Source organism: Sarcophilus harrisii, chromosome 1, assembly GCF_902635505.1.
Source record: "Sarcophilus harrisii chromosome 1, mSarHar1.11, whole genome shotgun sequence".
Classification (NCBI taxonomy): domain Eukaryota; kingdom Metazoa; phylum Chordata; class Mammalia; order Dasyuromorphia; family Dasyuridae; genus Sarcophilus; species Sarcophilus harrisii.
Window position 1 is genome coordinate 495122095 of NC_045426.1, and position 13853 is coordinate 495135947.

General features: G+C 35.1%; 1 pseudogene; it reads right to left on the reverse strand.

The window, feature by feature from the left end:
• Positions 1-11454: 11454 nt before the first annotated feature.
• LOC100917824 lies at positions 11455-13472 on the reverse strand (annotated as a pseudogene).
• Between the last annotated feature and the right edge of the window lie 381 nt (positions 13473-13853).

The following is a 13853-nucleotide window of genomic DNA, read 5'->3' on the forward strand; positions in this document are numbered from 1 at the left end:
TTGAAACACAATAATCCTGCCTTTTAATAGAAAGTTTTTGTGACTTGCTATGGTTGGCAGAAAAGAAATTATCAGCTGATGACCACCCTCCTTAGAAGGAAGCTTCTCAGAACTTAAATAGTTTAATTGTTACACAACAGAGCCATATACAGTGCTTCCTGTATGACAGAATCTTGTAGGGCTTGTATTATAATAACTTAGTCTTTGAGAAACCTGCTTCATTTACACATTCTGATGAGACATCAGGCAACTTTGGTGGAAGGGGGGAAAAGCTTGGCTAATTATGTTTATGGAAAGATGAAAAAGAAAGGGAAAGGAAAGAACAAGGCTCAAATCAGTTTACTGTTGAGTGAGATACTTCAGTTTAATTACTGAATATTTATTAAGCTCCTACAATGGGAAATAAAAAGAGGAATAAGAGACTACCTGCCCTCAAGTTATTTAGAATCTTGTAGGGCAGACATGATATGTAGACAAATTATAATCTAAAGAGTAATGGAATAAATGTATAAGAGAGAACAAGATGCCTGTGAAGAAGAGAACATTTCTGGTTGTTGGGAATCAGGAAAGGCTTCTTATGAGAAATGGAATTGAAGCTGAAACTTGTAGTAATGTGTAAAATCAGGAAGTGATGAGAAGCTGAATTAGGCTGGAATATAGGGTAAGTAAATAGGATGAGTGTTAAATTTTTAGAAAAGTAGAAGTCTGTTGTGGATGATCCTATGAATTCTTTCATCTGTCTATACCATTATCTGTCTCATCTCTGATGAGAATATTGTTTATTTTTGGTTAGCGGTGAAGGTGTTAGAAGAGTTAACTTTGCCTTATTGGTATTACTGGATATGTATATATATATATATATATCCAGATAAAGACACACACACACTATATATATATATATGCTTATACATATATATACACACATATAAACATATATGTATATGTATTATTTTGTGAACTGAAAGACTTAAAATTTCATGATTCTACAATTGTTAAAGATCACAAGGAGTGCTCTTCATGTTATTACCTTATGAACTTCTATGCATTTTTTAAATCAGGAAATGATGTTAAAGAGACACAAATATGCTGGTAGGAGACCATGAAATGCCCCATCTATGCTACACAAAATAGAATGAACATCAGTTTATATCACATTAGTATGGCTATTGGAGAAACTGACCAAAGGATGAATGGGACAGGAGTACCTTTTTATTATTATTTAAAGGCATCATCGTCCTGATATTTATTGTATACATTCAGGAATTGGGAAGTAATGTTTTTAATATTTATTCATTGACTGGGCATTCAGAGTATTGCATGTCCAGGTATAGTGTTTTGATCTTCAAATCTTGAGAAGCCTGTACAATAGAAGAGAGGTCATTAGAATAAAAATATGTATGATTAAAGGGATGGAACAATACCTTTAAGCATACTCCCTCAAAGTAGTTAGTGCTATTATTCTACATCAGGGTTTTAAAATTGTGTTTAATAAACTTATTTAAAAGTAGCAGACAAAATAATAATAACCTATTTTCTCTCCTCTATGTCTCATTTTTTTGCAATTTTTTATTTTTTCAATTACATATAAAAATGGTTTTCAGCATTCATTTTTTGTAAGGTTTTGAGTTCCAAATTTTTCTCTCTACCTCGTTTCCTTCCTTCTCTTACCCCTCTCCAAGATAACAAGCAATCTGATATAGGCTATTATAGATGTACAATAATGGTAAACATTTCTACATAACTCATGTTGTGAAAGGAGAATCAGTATAAAAGGTAAAAACCACAAGAAAAAAAAACCAAAAGAAAAATGAAAATAATATGCTTCAATCTGCATTCAGATTCCATGTTTGTTTTTCTAGATGTAGATAGCATTTTCCATCATGAGTCTGTTGGAATTGTCTTGGATCATTATATTGCTGAAAATAGCTAAGTCTACCATAGTTGATCATTATACAATGTTGCTGTTCCTGAGTATAAAATTCTTCTGGTTCTGCTCACTTCATTCAGCATCAGTGCATATATGCCTTTCTAGATTTTTTCTAAACTTTGCCTACTCATTACGTCTTTTAGAACAATAGTATTCTATTACATTCATATACCACAATTTGTTTAGCCATTCCCAATTGATGGGCATCTCCATAATTTCCAGTTCTTTGCCACCACAAAAAGAGCTGCTATGAATATTTTTGAATATATGGGTCCTTCCTCCCCTTTTTAAACAGTCTCTTTGGAATACAGACCTAGTAGTGATAAATAGCTCTGGATCAAAGGGTATGCATAGTTTTATAGCCCTCTGGGCATTGTTCCAAATTGCTTTCCAGAATGGTTGCATCAGTTCACAATTCCACCAACAATTAATATACCAATTTTCCTATATATTCTTCAATATTTATCATTTTTCCTTTCTGTCAGATAAGCCAATCTGATAGTTGTGAGGTGGTACTTCAGAGTCGTTTTAATTTGTATTTCTCTAATCAATAGTAATTGAGAACATTTTTTTCATATGTCCACAAGTAGTTTTAATTTCTTTATCTGAAAGCTGCCTGTTCATATCCTTTGACCATTTATCAATTAAGGAATAACTTGAATTAAGTTTTCTATATAACTGAAAAATAAGGCCTTTACCAGAAGTACTGGCTATAAAAATTGTTTCCCAGCTTTTTGTTTTCTTTCTAATCTTGGTTGCATTGGTTTTATTTGTGCAAAACCTTGTTAATTGAATGTAATCACAATTATACATTTTGCATTTCATAATGTTCTCTATCTCTTATTTGATCATAAATTTTAACCTTTTCCATAGATTTGGTAGATAAATTATTCCTTACTCTCCCAATTTGCTTGTGGTATTACCCTTTATGTCTGAGTCATGTACCCATTTCGACCATGTTGGTGTGAAATATTAGACTAAGATAGTTTGTGCCATACTATTTTTTTTTTCAAACAGCAGATTACTATAGGCATTTATTACTGTGCCTTGTGTACCTAACCTATTCCATTGATTCACCACTCTATTTCTTAGCCAGTGCCAAATAGTTTCAATGATTGATGCTTTATAATACAGTTATAATATAATATAGATGGGTTCACCTAGTCCATCCTCCTTTTATTTTTTCATTAGTTCTCTTAATATTCTTAATTGTTCTTCCAAATGAATTTTGTTATTACTTTTTCTACCTCTATAAAGTATTTTTTGATAGTTTGTTTGGTATGGCACTGAATAAATAAATTAATTTAGGTAGAATTGTAGTTGTTATTATATTAGCTTGGCCTACCCATGAGCAATTGATATTTTCCAGTTGTTAAAATTTGACTTTTTGGAAAAGTTCTGTAATTGTATTCATATAATTCCTGGGTTTTTCTTGGCAGGTAGACTCTCAAAGATTTTATATTGTCTAAGTTGTTTTAAGTGGAATTTCTATTTCTTGATGCTGTGCTTTTTTGGTAATATATAGAAAGGCTGATAATTTATATGGGGTTTATTTTGTATCTCATGACTTTGCTAAAGTTGCAAATTGTTTCAAATAGGTTTTGGTTGATTCTCTAAGTATACCATCAAATCATCTGCAAAGAGTGATAGTTTTGTTTCCTTCTAATTCTAATTCCTTCAGTTTATTTTTTCTCCTCTTATTGTTAAAGCTAATATTTCCAATACAACACAGAATAATAGTGGTTATAATGGGCATCCTTGTTTCATCCCTGATCTTATTTGGAATACTTCTAGCTTTTCTACATTAAATATAATACTTGCTAATGGTTTTAGATAGACATTACTTATTTTAAGGACAACTCTATTCCTATACTCTCCAGTTGTTGTTGTTTTAAAAATAGATAATGTATTTGGTCAAAAGCTTTTTCTGCATTGGTTGAGATAATCATGTGATTTATGTAAGTTTTGTTATTGAGATGATGAATGATGCCAACAATTTTCCTAATATTGAATCAGTCCTGAATTCTGGTATAAAACCCACCTGGTCATAGTATATTATCCTCATGATTAATTTCTGCAATCTCTTTGCTAATATTTTATTCAAAATTTTTGCATCAATATTCATTATAGAAATTGGTCATTTCTTTTTTTATTTTAACTTTTCCTGGTTTAGGGATCAGCACGACATTGGTGTCATAAAAGAAATTTGGTAACATTCCTTCTTTGTCTTTTTTCCAAATACTTTACATAATATTGGAATTAATTGTTCTTTAAATGTGTTGTAGAATTTATCTGCAGATCCATCCAGCCCTGGAGATTTTTTCTTAGAGAGTTCACTGATATCTTGTTCAATTTCTTTGTTGAAAATGGGGTTAAGTATTTTATTTCCTCTTCTGTTAGTTTGGGCAATTTATATTTTTGTGAATATACTTGCATTTCCCTTAAATTACCAAGATTTATTGGCATATAGTTGGTCAAAATAGCTCCTAATTATTGCTTTAATTTCCTCTCTGTTGTTAGCAAATTCTCCCTTTTCACTTGATCTTGGTAATTTGAATTTCTTTTTTTAAAAATCAAAATAGCCAAGAGCTTACATTTTTTATTGATTTTTTTCATAAAACCAGCTTAGTTTTATTGAACTTCTCCTCCTCCTCATCTTCTTCTTCTTCTTCTTCCTCTTCTCCCTCTCTTCTTCCTTCTTCTTTCCTGAGTTCTTATATGTAAGAACTTTCATATGTACACACACACACACACACACACATACACACACACAACACAAACTTTCAGGTTACCAATCAATGAATCAACAAGCATAAATTAGGCAGCTACTATGTGTCATGTGCTGAGGATTAAAATATGACTATATGGACAGATTTAAATATGACTTCCTATCTTCAGCCTAGCTAAGTTTGGAGAAACTTGTCATTGAAATAGCCATGAGATGATTTTAATTTTTTGGTCACAGCAACTTTCAAAGACTATCTTATTACATTGATTGCTATCTGCTAGGTGTGGAAGTAGCATTTATGTATGGTTAAAGTGCTGAAGTAAGTGTGTATATATTTGTATATTTATGAACAATTTAATTCATCAGTATCTCTTGAAGAGTCACATATATAGCTGCACCATACATATAAACACACACACATACACACACACACACACACACACACACACACACACACACACACAAATAGCCAGAGATACCTAAGGGAAAACATGATTGAATTCCTACCAGTTACAATATTTATGTACTGGCTATAGCTAAACTTAGCTCCAACATCGAATTTACAATGACGTCTTTCTTTAACAAGTTTTATAAGAGGGATGATTTAAGTCCAAGGAAATGTAGTGACTCATCCACATAGGGCCAGTAGCTGAGCTATGTTTAGAATAAAGGGGATAGTTGGATCTCCTAGAGCTTGGTTTTTCCTGAGAAGTCACTTTACTCTTTCCTTACCATTCTTCTCTTTTACTTAAAACTTGGGCATACAGCAGAGTACTTAGTGCAGTTCATATTTTCCTTATTTAATTAGTTCACTTCCTTTAGCTCTTCATTTTGGACTCTATTTTTGGGACTCAGGAAGCTTTCTTACATTCACATAGTTTAGACTTATTTTGGTAATTCTGTAATTGTCAGTAAGACATCTTCCCAAGTTTATTTTTGCTTTTATGTCATGAGAAAAGCAAAGACTTTCAACAACCACACTGGGATAGGGGGTGTGTGCATAGAGGAATCACAAAAATATAAATTGAACAGGCTTTTGTGAAAGGAAGGAATCTTGCCACCTCTCAAAGGAGCACATACTCAACAGAAAATGTAGAATATCTCCATATAAGAAAGGAATACCTGGCACATACATATCTTTATACCTAAAAGTTAAATCCATAGAATGGGCGATCTAACAATGCAGTTAGTCTTCTATTACTGAAATACTCAGGGAAAGGCTAGATGGTCATTTGTCAGGATAATTCTTGAGGACTATACCTATAGCAGGTGACAAATGAAACCTCTTTCAATCTTAAGATACAAGGATTCCACCTCAAAATAGGCAATAGAGTGTAATGGAAAGTCTGAAGATCTGGAGTCAGAGGTCCTGGTTTTAAATTCTATTTCTGTCACATTATTTGCATATCCTTAGGCAAGCCATTTAAACTTTAAGGTGTTTAGTTTCTTCATCTCAGGGGAAGAGACATAGATTGTTCTAACATGCCCTTCCAGTTCTAACTGTGGTGAAAGGTAATCCTTTTGGTGCTACAGGAGACTAAAAGAAATGGCTGAATTTTCACCCTTAGAGTACATGGCTTTGTTTCCCTTGGTTTGTGAGATCTTTTTTTCTCTCTACTTGCCTGGATCCTTGCCTTTAAGATTATTTGATACCTTTGGTCAAATTACTTAAAATGGGCTTAATGGTTATCCTCTATTTCCATGTTCTTCTATGTCTCCCCATAGTCTCTTGTCTGTCATCATTGCAGTTTTACTATGGTTTAGTGATCTGAAACATTCTTTGAGTTGCTTTCTTCCACAGGCTTGGGAGCAGGGCTGGTTTTCCCTGTAAGTGATCCTTGCCTCCTATCTCTGAATGTTCATGGATGTTAGGAAGGTCTAACTTCCTTGCTTAATACTTAATACTTTTTTCTCTTGTGGACCAATTTGATATCTCAATCAAAATGCCAAAATCCTTAGGAGGGGTTAACACTTTAAACCATTATCAATCATTAACATCTAAGTGAGAATTATCCATTTCAGAACCTTTGCTTGAATAGATTTTAAAAAGAGAAAGGAAAAGAAAATAGTAATTACTGGCTACAGAGGTAAACCTGGAACAGGTGACAAGGATGAAGGTAAAATGAGGAAGAAGAAGGGGAAGGTCATATTTTGCCAAAGGGAATCAGGAAAGATCTAGAAACCTATCATATAAATGACAAATGAAGGAGATAGGGATATTTAGCTTGAATAAGAGAAAGTTTGAGTGGATCATGGACACTTGAAGGGCTGTCACCTGGAAAACAGATTGTAGGCATTTCTGTATTTGAGACACATGAATATAAGTTATAAGAATCAGATTTTGATTCAGTCCAAGGAAGACATTTCTATTTTCAATATTCAATATTATTCATTCAATAATAAATTCAATATTAAATTGGATATTCAATAATAAAATGAGTTGTCTCCAAAGACAGTGAATTCTCTTTTAATGGATCTGTTCAAGTATAATAATGACTCACATTTATATCATACTTTAAAGTTTGCAAAATACTTCACAAATATTATCTCATTTGATCCTCAAAACAACCCTGGGATGTAGGTGCTAACATGATCCTTATTTCTTATAACATTAGAGAAAGGACAGAGTAATGGTGGCTTAGAGCTGGAAATTAGATAATCCCTAAAAGACCTCATTCCAACTTGAAGATTCAATCTATTTTTGATTGTTTACTTTACAGTTGCATGGGCCAGCCTTGTCAGGGAATGTACATTTTCCAATTTTGCCATCATGAATTCTTATTTCCCCTTTCCTTGGTTTCTAGTCAACAAAATGGTGATAGTGTAGAGTAGAAATGCATTATTATTGAAGAGGTTCGGCACAGGGCAGAGAGTTGTGGGAACTCCTTTTGGTTGGTGTAGAGATTCTTTGTGAAGGAATTCACAAACCTGAAAAATTAGACTTAGTTTATTTTTGGCACTGAGAAGTCAGCCTTTCCTAGGAAGACTGACTTCTTCAGTGGCAAGGTCCTGACAGAGAGAGATAAAGTTCCTAGCAGAGAAATCCTGGCAGACAGGTAAAAAGGGGTGTAATCCTGTTAGGGGAATAGGTGAGAGTGAAAAAGAGGGATTAACGCTGAAAAGAGAGTATCTTCTAAGCAGGCAAGGGAGTCCTTGTAGGCAGCTATACCAAGGAAAGGTCTCTTGGTCTGTCATGATTCTGGCTTTGGCCTCTGCTAGGAAGTGCCCCACATTGTCCCTTTTTATAATTTGAAACTTTGACTAGGGGCTTGGGGCAGTTTGAGTTGAAATCAGACTGAGAGCTTCAAATTGAATAGAAATTTTCCAATTGCATGAGTAGTCCTAGACTAATCTCTAACTCAATAGAGATCGATAGAGATCTAGATTTCCAGTTTGGGCTAAGTAGGAGTGGTCCTGGACTCAACTAGTCCCACCAAGATAACAGAATGAAACCACTTTATCTTGATTCCCTGGGGCTGGTCTCTCTCAGGGGAAAGAGTTTCAAGAAGTTCAAGGAGAGTTCCCTCACTATGAATCTGATTTTTCCTACACAGGGAATGGAGGTTGGATGGAACTGAATTCCTTATATTTTACAGGATAGGATCAAAGAGCTGAAATGGACATCTATCTACTCCAATTATTTCATTTCAGGGAGGAAGAACTGGAGACATAAGGATGTAAAATAACTTGTGTGGATTTACATAGATAGAAAGTGGCAGATTGATAACTTGAACTGCAATCCTCTTGATTTTCATAGTTTTTTTTTTCACTTAGATCATAATTTAATTAAATCCATCAAGCTTCTAAATTTATTTCTTGGTCTCTCAGGATGAAGGGAATATGATGAGTATAAATATTTAATTTTATCCAAGTCTGTATGGAGGATGTTCCAATGGGTTGGGAAACAAAGCTCTTTGTACCCTTCTTTTATGTCCATTAATCTCTAAACCAGGGATCCTTTGTTCTCTTCTCAAACTCTTTACTAGGAGATTGTATAGAAAACTTCCATTTTTTTCTATGCTTTCATCCAAAGATCTTAATGGTGAATAATGAATGGTAAAAAATGGCAAATAATGAATAAAGGCTGGTCTAATGTGATAGCCTCATGTTCTCAGCATTATTAGTTTCCAGTAGAGAATAAGTTAAACAATACATTTTGTTTTCCCCTAGTGAGGCATTAAAATACTGAGATGTTTGAAATATTGAGATGAGATAACTTGGAAGAAAATGAGACAAAGGATAGACTTAATACAGCTTCTCTCACTGGGATTTCTGCTTACATTTAAGATTAGTATATTTTATACCATCGGTCAGTTGATAAATATTTATTAGCACTTGTTAGGTGCCTACTGTGTGCTAGGCAGCAGGTTAGGCACTGTATACAAAGATAAAATTGAAGCAGGACATCACATTTTATTAGAAGAAACTATATATATACTTTGAAAGACTGGATCAGGAATATCTGAGTTCAAATCAGACCTCAGACACTAGCTGTATGACCTTGGGCAAGTCATTTAACCCTGCTTGCCTCAGTTTCCTCATCTGTACAATGAACTGGAGCAGGTAAATGTCAAATTACTCTAGTATCTTTGTCAACAAAACCTCAAATAGGACCATGAAGAGTTGGACATGACTGAAATGACTGAACACATATGCTCATGTGGAAGTATATAATGTATATAAAGAAAATATGAAGTAATTTCAAAGGGGAAGTACTAACTATTGAGGAAGATTAGAAAAGACCTATGATGGAACTTGTACTGAGTTTAGAAAGAATCTAAGGGTTCTAAATGGAAGGTAATGAGAACAAAGAGAAAAGAGAGAACTCACAACAAATGACCCTCATTGTGTTGTGCCACAATTCCCTTTTAATGTCCTGACCCAGTTTCCCAATTGTCCTATTTAGTTACTCTGCCTCAGGTTATAAACTTCCCCTCTTAATGTTTGATGAGATAAAGGTTTTATATCTTTAGGCTATAATCATTCCTTATTAATGTTTGACAGGATAAAGGTCTATCCATTTTGGACATCATTAGAATATCAGTAACCTCTCTAGTACCTCCCTTCATTGTGTCATCCTAGGTGCCTCCCCCCATTAGGTTATCCCCATCCAGGTACCTCCCCCATTATGTCATTGTTTTTGTTATCCTATAAAAAATCTTACTGTCCCAATACTCAGATCTGGATTCTTTGAGACAATAGTCTTGTTCAGCCCTGGGACCAAACATGGATCATTTGGTCCTAGAAAATCTCTCCATTTAGTAAACTATTAAGTTGTTCTCTAATCTCTGTCTTGCTCAGTTTCTCCGGCATTACACTTGTCTAGTAAAATTTCAGATGAGATTCTTAGCTGAGTGAGTGATGGGAGTGTGAAACCTTGGAAAGAGAAGAGGAAGTTTAGAACAGTCACTATGATGAGTGAGATAAAGAATCATTCAGGGAGGAGTAAATGGGATTTCTTTGTTAGAACTCAGTTGAAATTAGATAATATAAATTTGTAGAGGACCAAGTCAGCATTTCTGTGTGCTATGTTTCACCCTTGTTTGGAGGAGAGAAGGTGGATGATGGGAGGAATCCAGGGCTGAAGTTTTCCATGAGCATAGATGGGAGAAGGGAGAGAGTGAAACTCAAGAGATTAGTATAGTTTAGAGTTGTATTAGGCTTACAAAAGACTTGAGATTGGGAAGAGAGGAAAATATAATTAAGAGTGGGGATGATGACCTTGGACAATATTGAAGGGTGGAGGTGAACCTTCAGTGAGGATGAAGAACAAAACACAAGGAAAGAAGGAATGATAGAAGATAATGACTGAATAAAGGAATTTCAGAGTGCTTTGTCATAGATATGATACACATTGGTATAAGCAAACCCTCCTAATTTCTGGGTTGAGGAGTCTTTTCCACTGGATCAGGATTTTACGAATTTTAAAAGTTAAGCCAAAACAGCAATACGTTGATCACATGTAGGTGAGTGAAACCTGGTCCCCATAGATTCCCACTTCTCTGCTGAGAGAAAAGAAGTATGTTTCATTATCAGTTCTTTGGAACCAGCATTTTTAAATTGTAGTTATTTAGACTTTAGCTTCCTTTTAAAAAAATTTACAGTATAGTCACTAAGCATGTTGCTTTCTTTGTCCTATGTATTTTCGTTTAACATAAATTTATGCAAATATTCTATGTTTATCTAAATTCATCTTCATTTTTTATGATGTAATAATATTCCATTAATATTCATGTCAGGGTTTCTCCAATCATTCCCAAATTGAAGAGCATCTATTCTTCTACTTCTTCATTAACGTTAAAAATGTTGCTGGGAATATTTGGATATATTTCTATCTTCCTTGGAATATATGCCAAATAGTGGAATGTCTGGTCAAAGGATATGAACTATTCAATAAAGCTAAAATATTTTCCAGAATGGTTAGACCAATTCACAGTTCTACCAACAGTGTATCTAAGTCTGCTAACAAATAATAACAAATAAATATGTGTTGTGAATTTCTGGGGGGTTTATGCTATGGTGGAGGGAGGTTCTACCCGGAAGTGTGGACTCATGATCATACATGCTCTCCACCTTAACACAGAGAGCTAGTGGACTCAAGACTGTAGAAAAAACATTTTCTTTTTTTCTTTCTTCCTGCACATGACTAATGCAGGAATTCATTTGGCTTGATATATTTATTTGTAACAAGCTTTTTCTTCCCTTCTGAATGGATGGAACAGAGGGAAGAAGTAGAAAGAAAAGAATTCAGAACTGAAACAAAAATAACATTGAAATTATAAATACTAATCCTTTAAAATAAATAACTTCCAAGGGGGAAAAAAAATCCACGCCTACTGATTTCTCTGAAAGCAGCTTGCAGTGAATGTAAGTTCTAGTAAACACCTCCATCATATTCTGCTTGCTGATTTTTCTCTCTAGAGTAGAAGAAGTAATGGACTGATGAAAGAGGTCCAGAAATTTATTTAAAAGATAGTAATGAAAACAAATGAAGTTTTTTCCATCACTGTTTACCAAGAGAATAAAAAGAATATGTACAATTTGGGTGAATTTTCTTTCAACTCATATTATTATTGTCCAAGAAAAGAAGCCATGGGGTCATCCGGCCTCTGACATTTCATTCTATACGCCTCCATTTCCTCTTCGGTAGGCTCTCGAGTCTCATGCATGCTATTGTAGGGCTCTTCCTCTCATCTATTTGCATGATCTCCTTGACATGGAGAAGGTGGGCCTTCTCAGCATTTAATGCCTTTTAGTTTTTCGTGTTTCTGCTTTTCTTCACCCTCACTGTCAGAACTACTCTTCCTATGCTTCTTCTTCTTTTTCTTCTTCTCCTCTTTCTGCTTCTCTTGGTGAAGCTCCATTAGAGTTTTTGGTCTGCTTGTTTGCTCTTCTCCTACAGTATCATCAGGAATATATTCATCTGCATTAGCGATTTCCTTTCCAGCTTCTCCCATACAGTAGGAAAACTTAACAAAGGAATGACAGAACTTATATCCCAATCTTCCTTCTTTCCAATAGGAACCCCAGATATGTGTATGATTGTTGATCCTGACATCTTCCTCATATTTAGAGCAGGCAATAGCTCTCTCTTGTCCTTTGATGACTGTTCCATGTCTTGAATATTCCACATAGTCTTCTGTTTGAGCTAAGAGTAATTCAGAGGGGGGAGCATCCAGATGTTCTTGACCTCCATACTTCTCTAGGATGCTTTCTTTCTGTTCTTTGAAATCTTCTTTCTTGACTTTAAATGATATACAGTAACTCCAGTTTTGTTGGATCTACTTGGAGATGCACTTCAGACCCTTTGTCATAAGCTTCCCAGGCAAACAACTGTGTTTGTGCCATTGAAATGGTATCTCCAGTGTATCGCACAAAATTCTCTCCTGCATAACTAACTTCATCAGGATTCTTTCCTGCATTGGCATAGGGATTCTCTCGCATTGCTCTTGTTTTTGGATCATAGTAGGCAGAATTGGGATTTAAGTTTCTGAAGTATTTAGCAATGTCTTCTCTAATTCTGAGATTCCGGACAGTAATTTGTTTTTTAGAGTCAAAATTTTGTCCAGGCATATCAATGTCATCTGCATATTTATTGTCATCTTCATCTTCACTGTTATGGTCTCTTTCTGGTTAAGAATTTGGTTCTTCCCCGCACTGATGTTTTGGGGAATTTACTTGTTCCATTAACTTTCCTGAGGCTAATTCTTCCTGTAGCTTCTGAGCTTTCAATGTACACTTAGCAAGGTCAACTTTGGCATATTCTTCCACAATCTTCATATGTTCCTCTGAGTTGTAACCATTCCAGCGATCTCTTTTACCGTCATAATCAAACATACGTTGAGGTTGTATGTTCATCTGGTGCTATGTTAGTTCCTGTGAATTTGGCACCAACATGCCTAGGTCTCTCAAAGCAATCTTTTTTTGTGTGTGTCATAGCCATACAATTTTCACATGCTCCTTTGTGATATTTTGTAGTCACAACATTCTCCTTTACACCTCTCTTATACCATTCTCCAGATGAACTGTACTCTTTTTGTTTCTTGGGTTGGGGTCTCTGATGCTTTAGTGTGGGTCTTTTTGATGGATCTATATACTATGGCACAGAGGAGATGTACTGAGGAATGAGGATTGATATCTTTTCCTTCCTCATCCACTTCAGCTGGGGCATTACTGAGCTTTCTCTGTTCTTCTAGCTCTTTCTTCTTTCTCCAGTCTTCCCTTGTCATTTTCTTTGGCTCTTCTAAACCCATGTCCCTTGATCCCCCTGGAGGACCAGAATTTATTGCTTCTGAAACAGCAGCTGACATAGTCCTGGTTATCTTAATTTCTGGATTGAGGAGACTTTTCCACTGGATTCAGGATCAGAGGCTTTTCCACTGAAATCAGGATTGGAGGCTTTTTCACTGAAATCCACTGAAGGGCCTGTCAGTCCCACGTTCAGGGTGCCAAAATGTGGTGGTTTTCTTCTTTAAAATATAATAATTCTCTCTGGGAGAGAGGGCTTTTTGGGGAGGTTTTCTGGAGGCAGCTTTAGTTTCAGTTACAATCACCCAAAAAATGAAGCCAGCTGATAAAAGTTCAGATCTTTTATTGTGTCCTTCAATATAGCCCGGTTAGCTCAGGCCTATCTCTCTGCTTGGTTCCAAGAGCAGCTTTGTCCTTGGTTTCTGCCTCTGCTTTCTTCAGCCTCCAGCC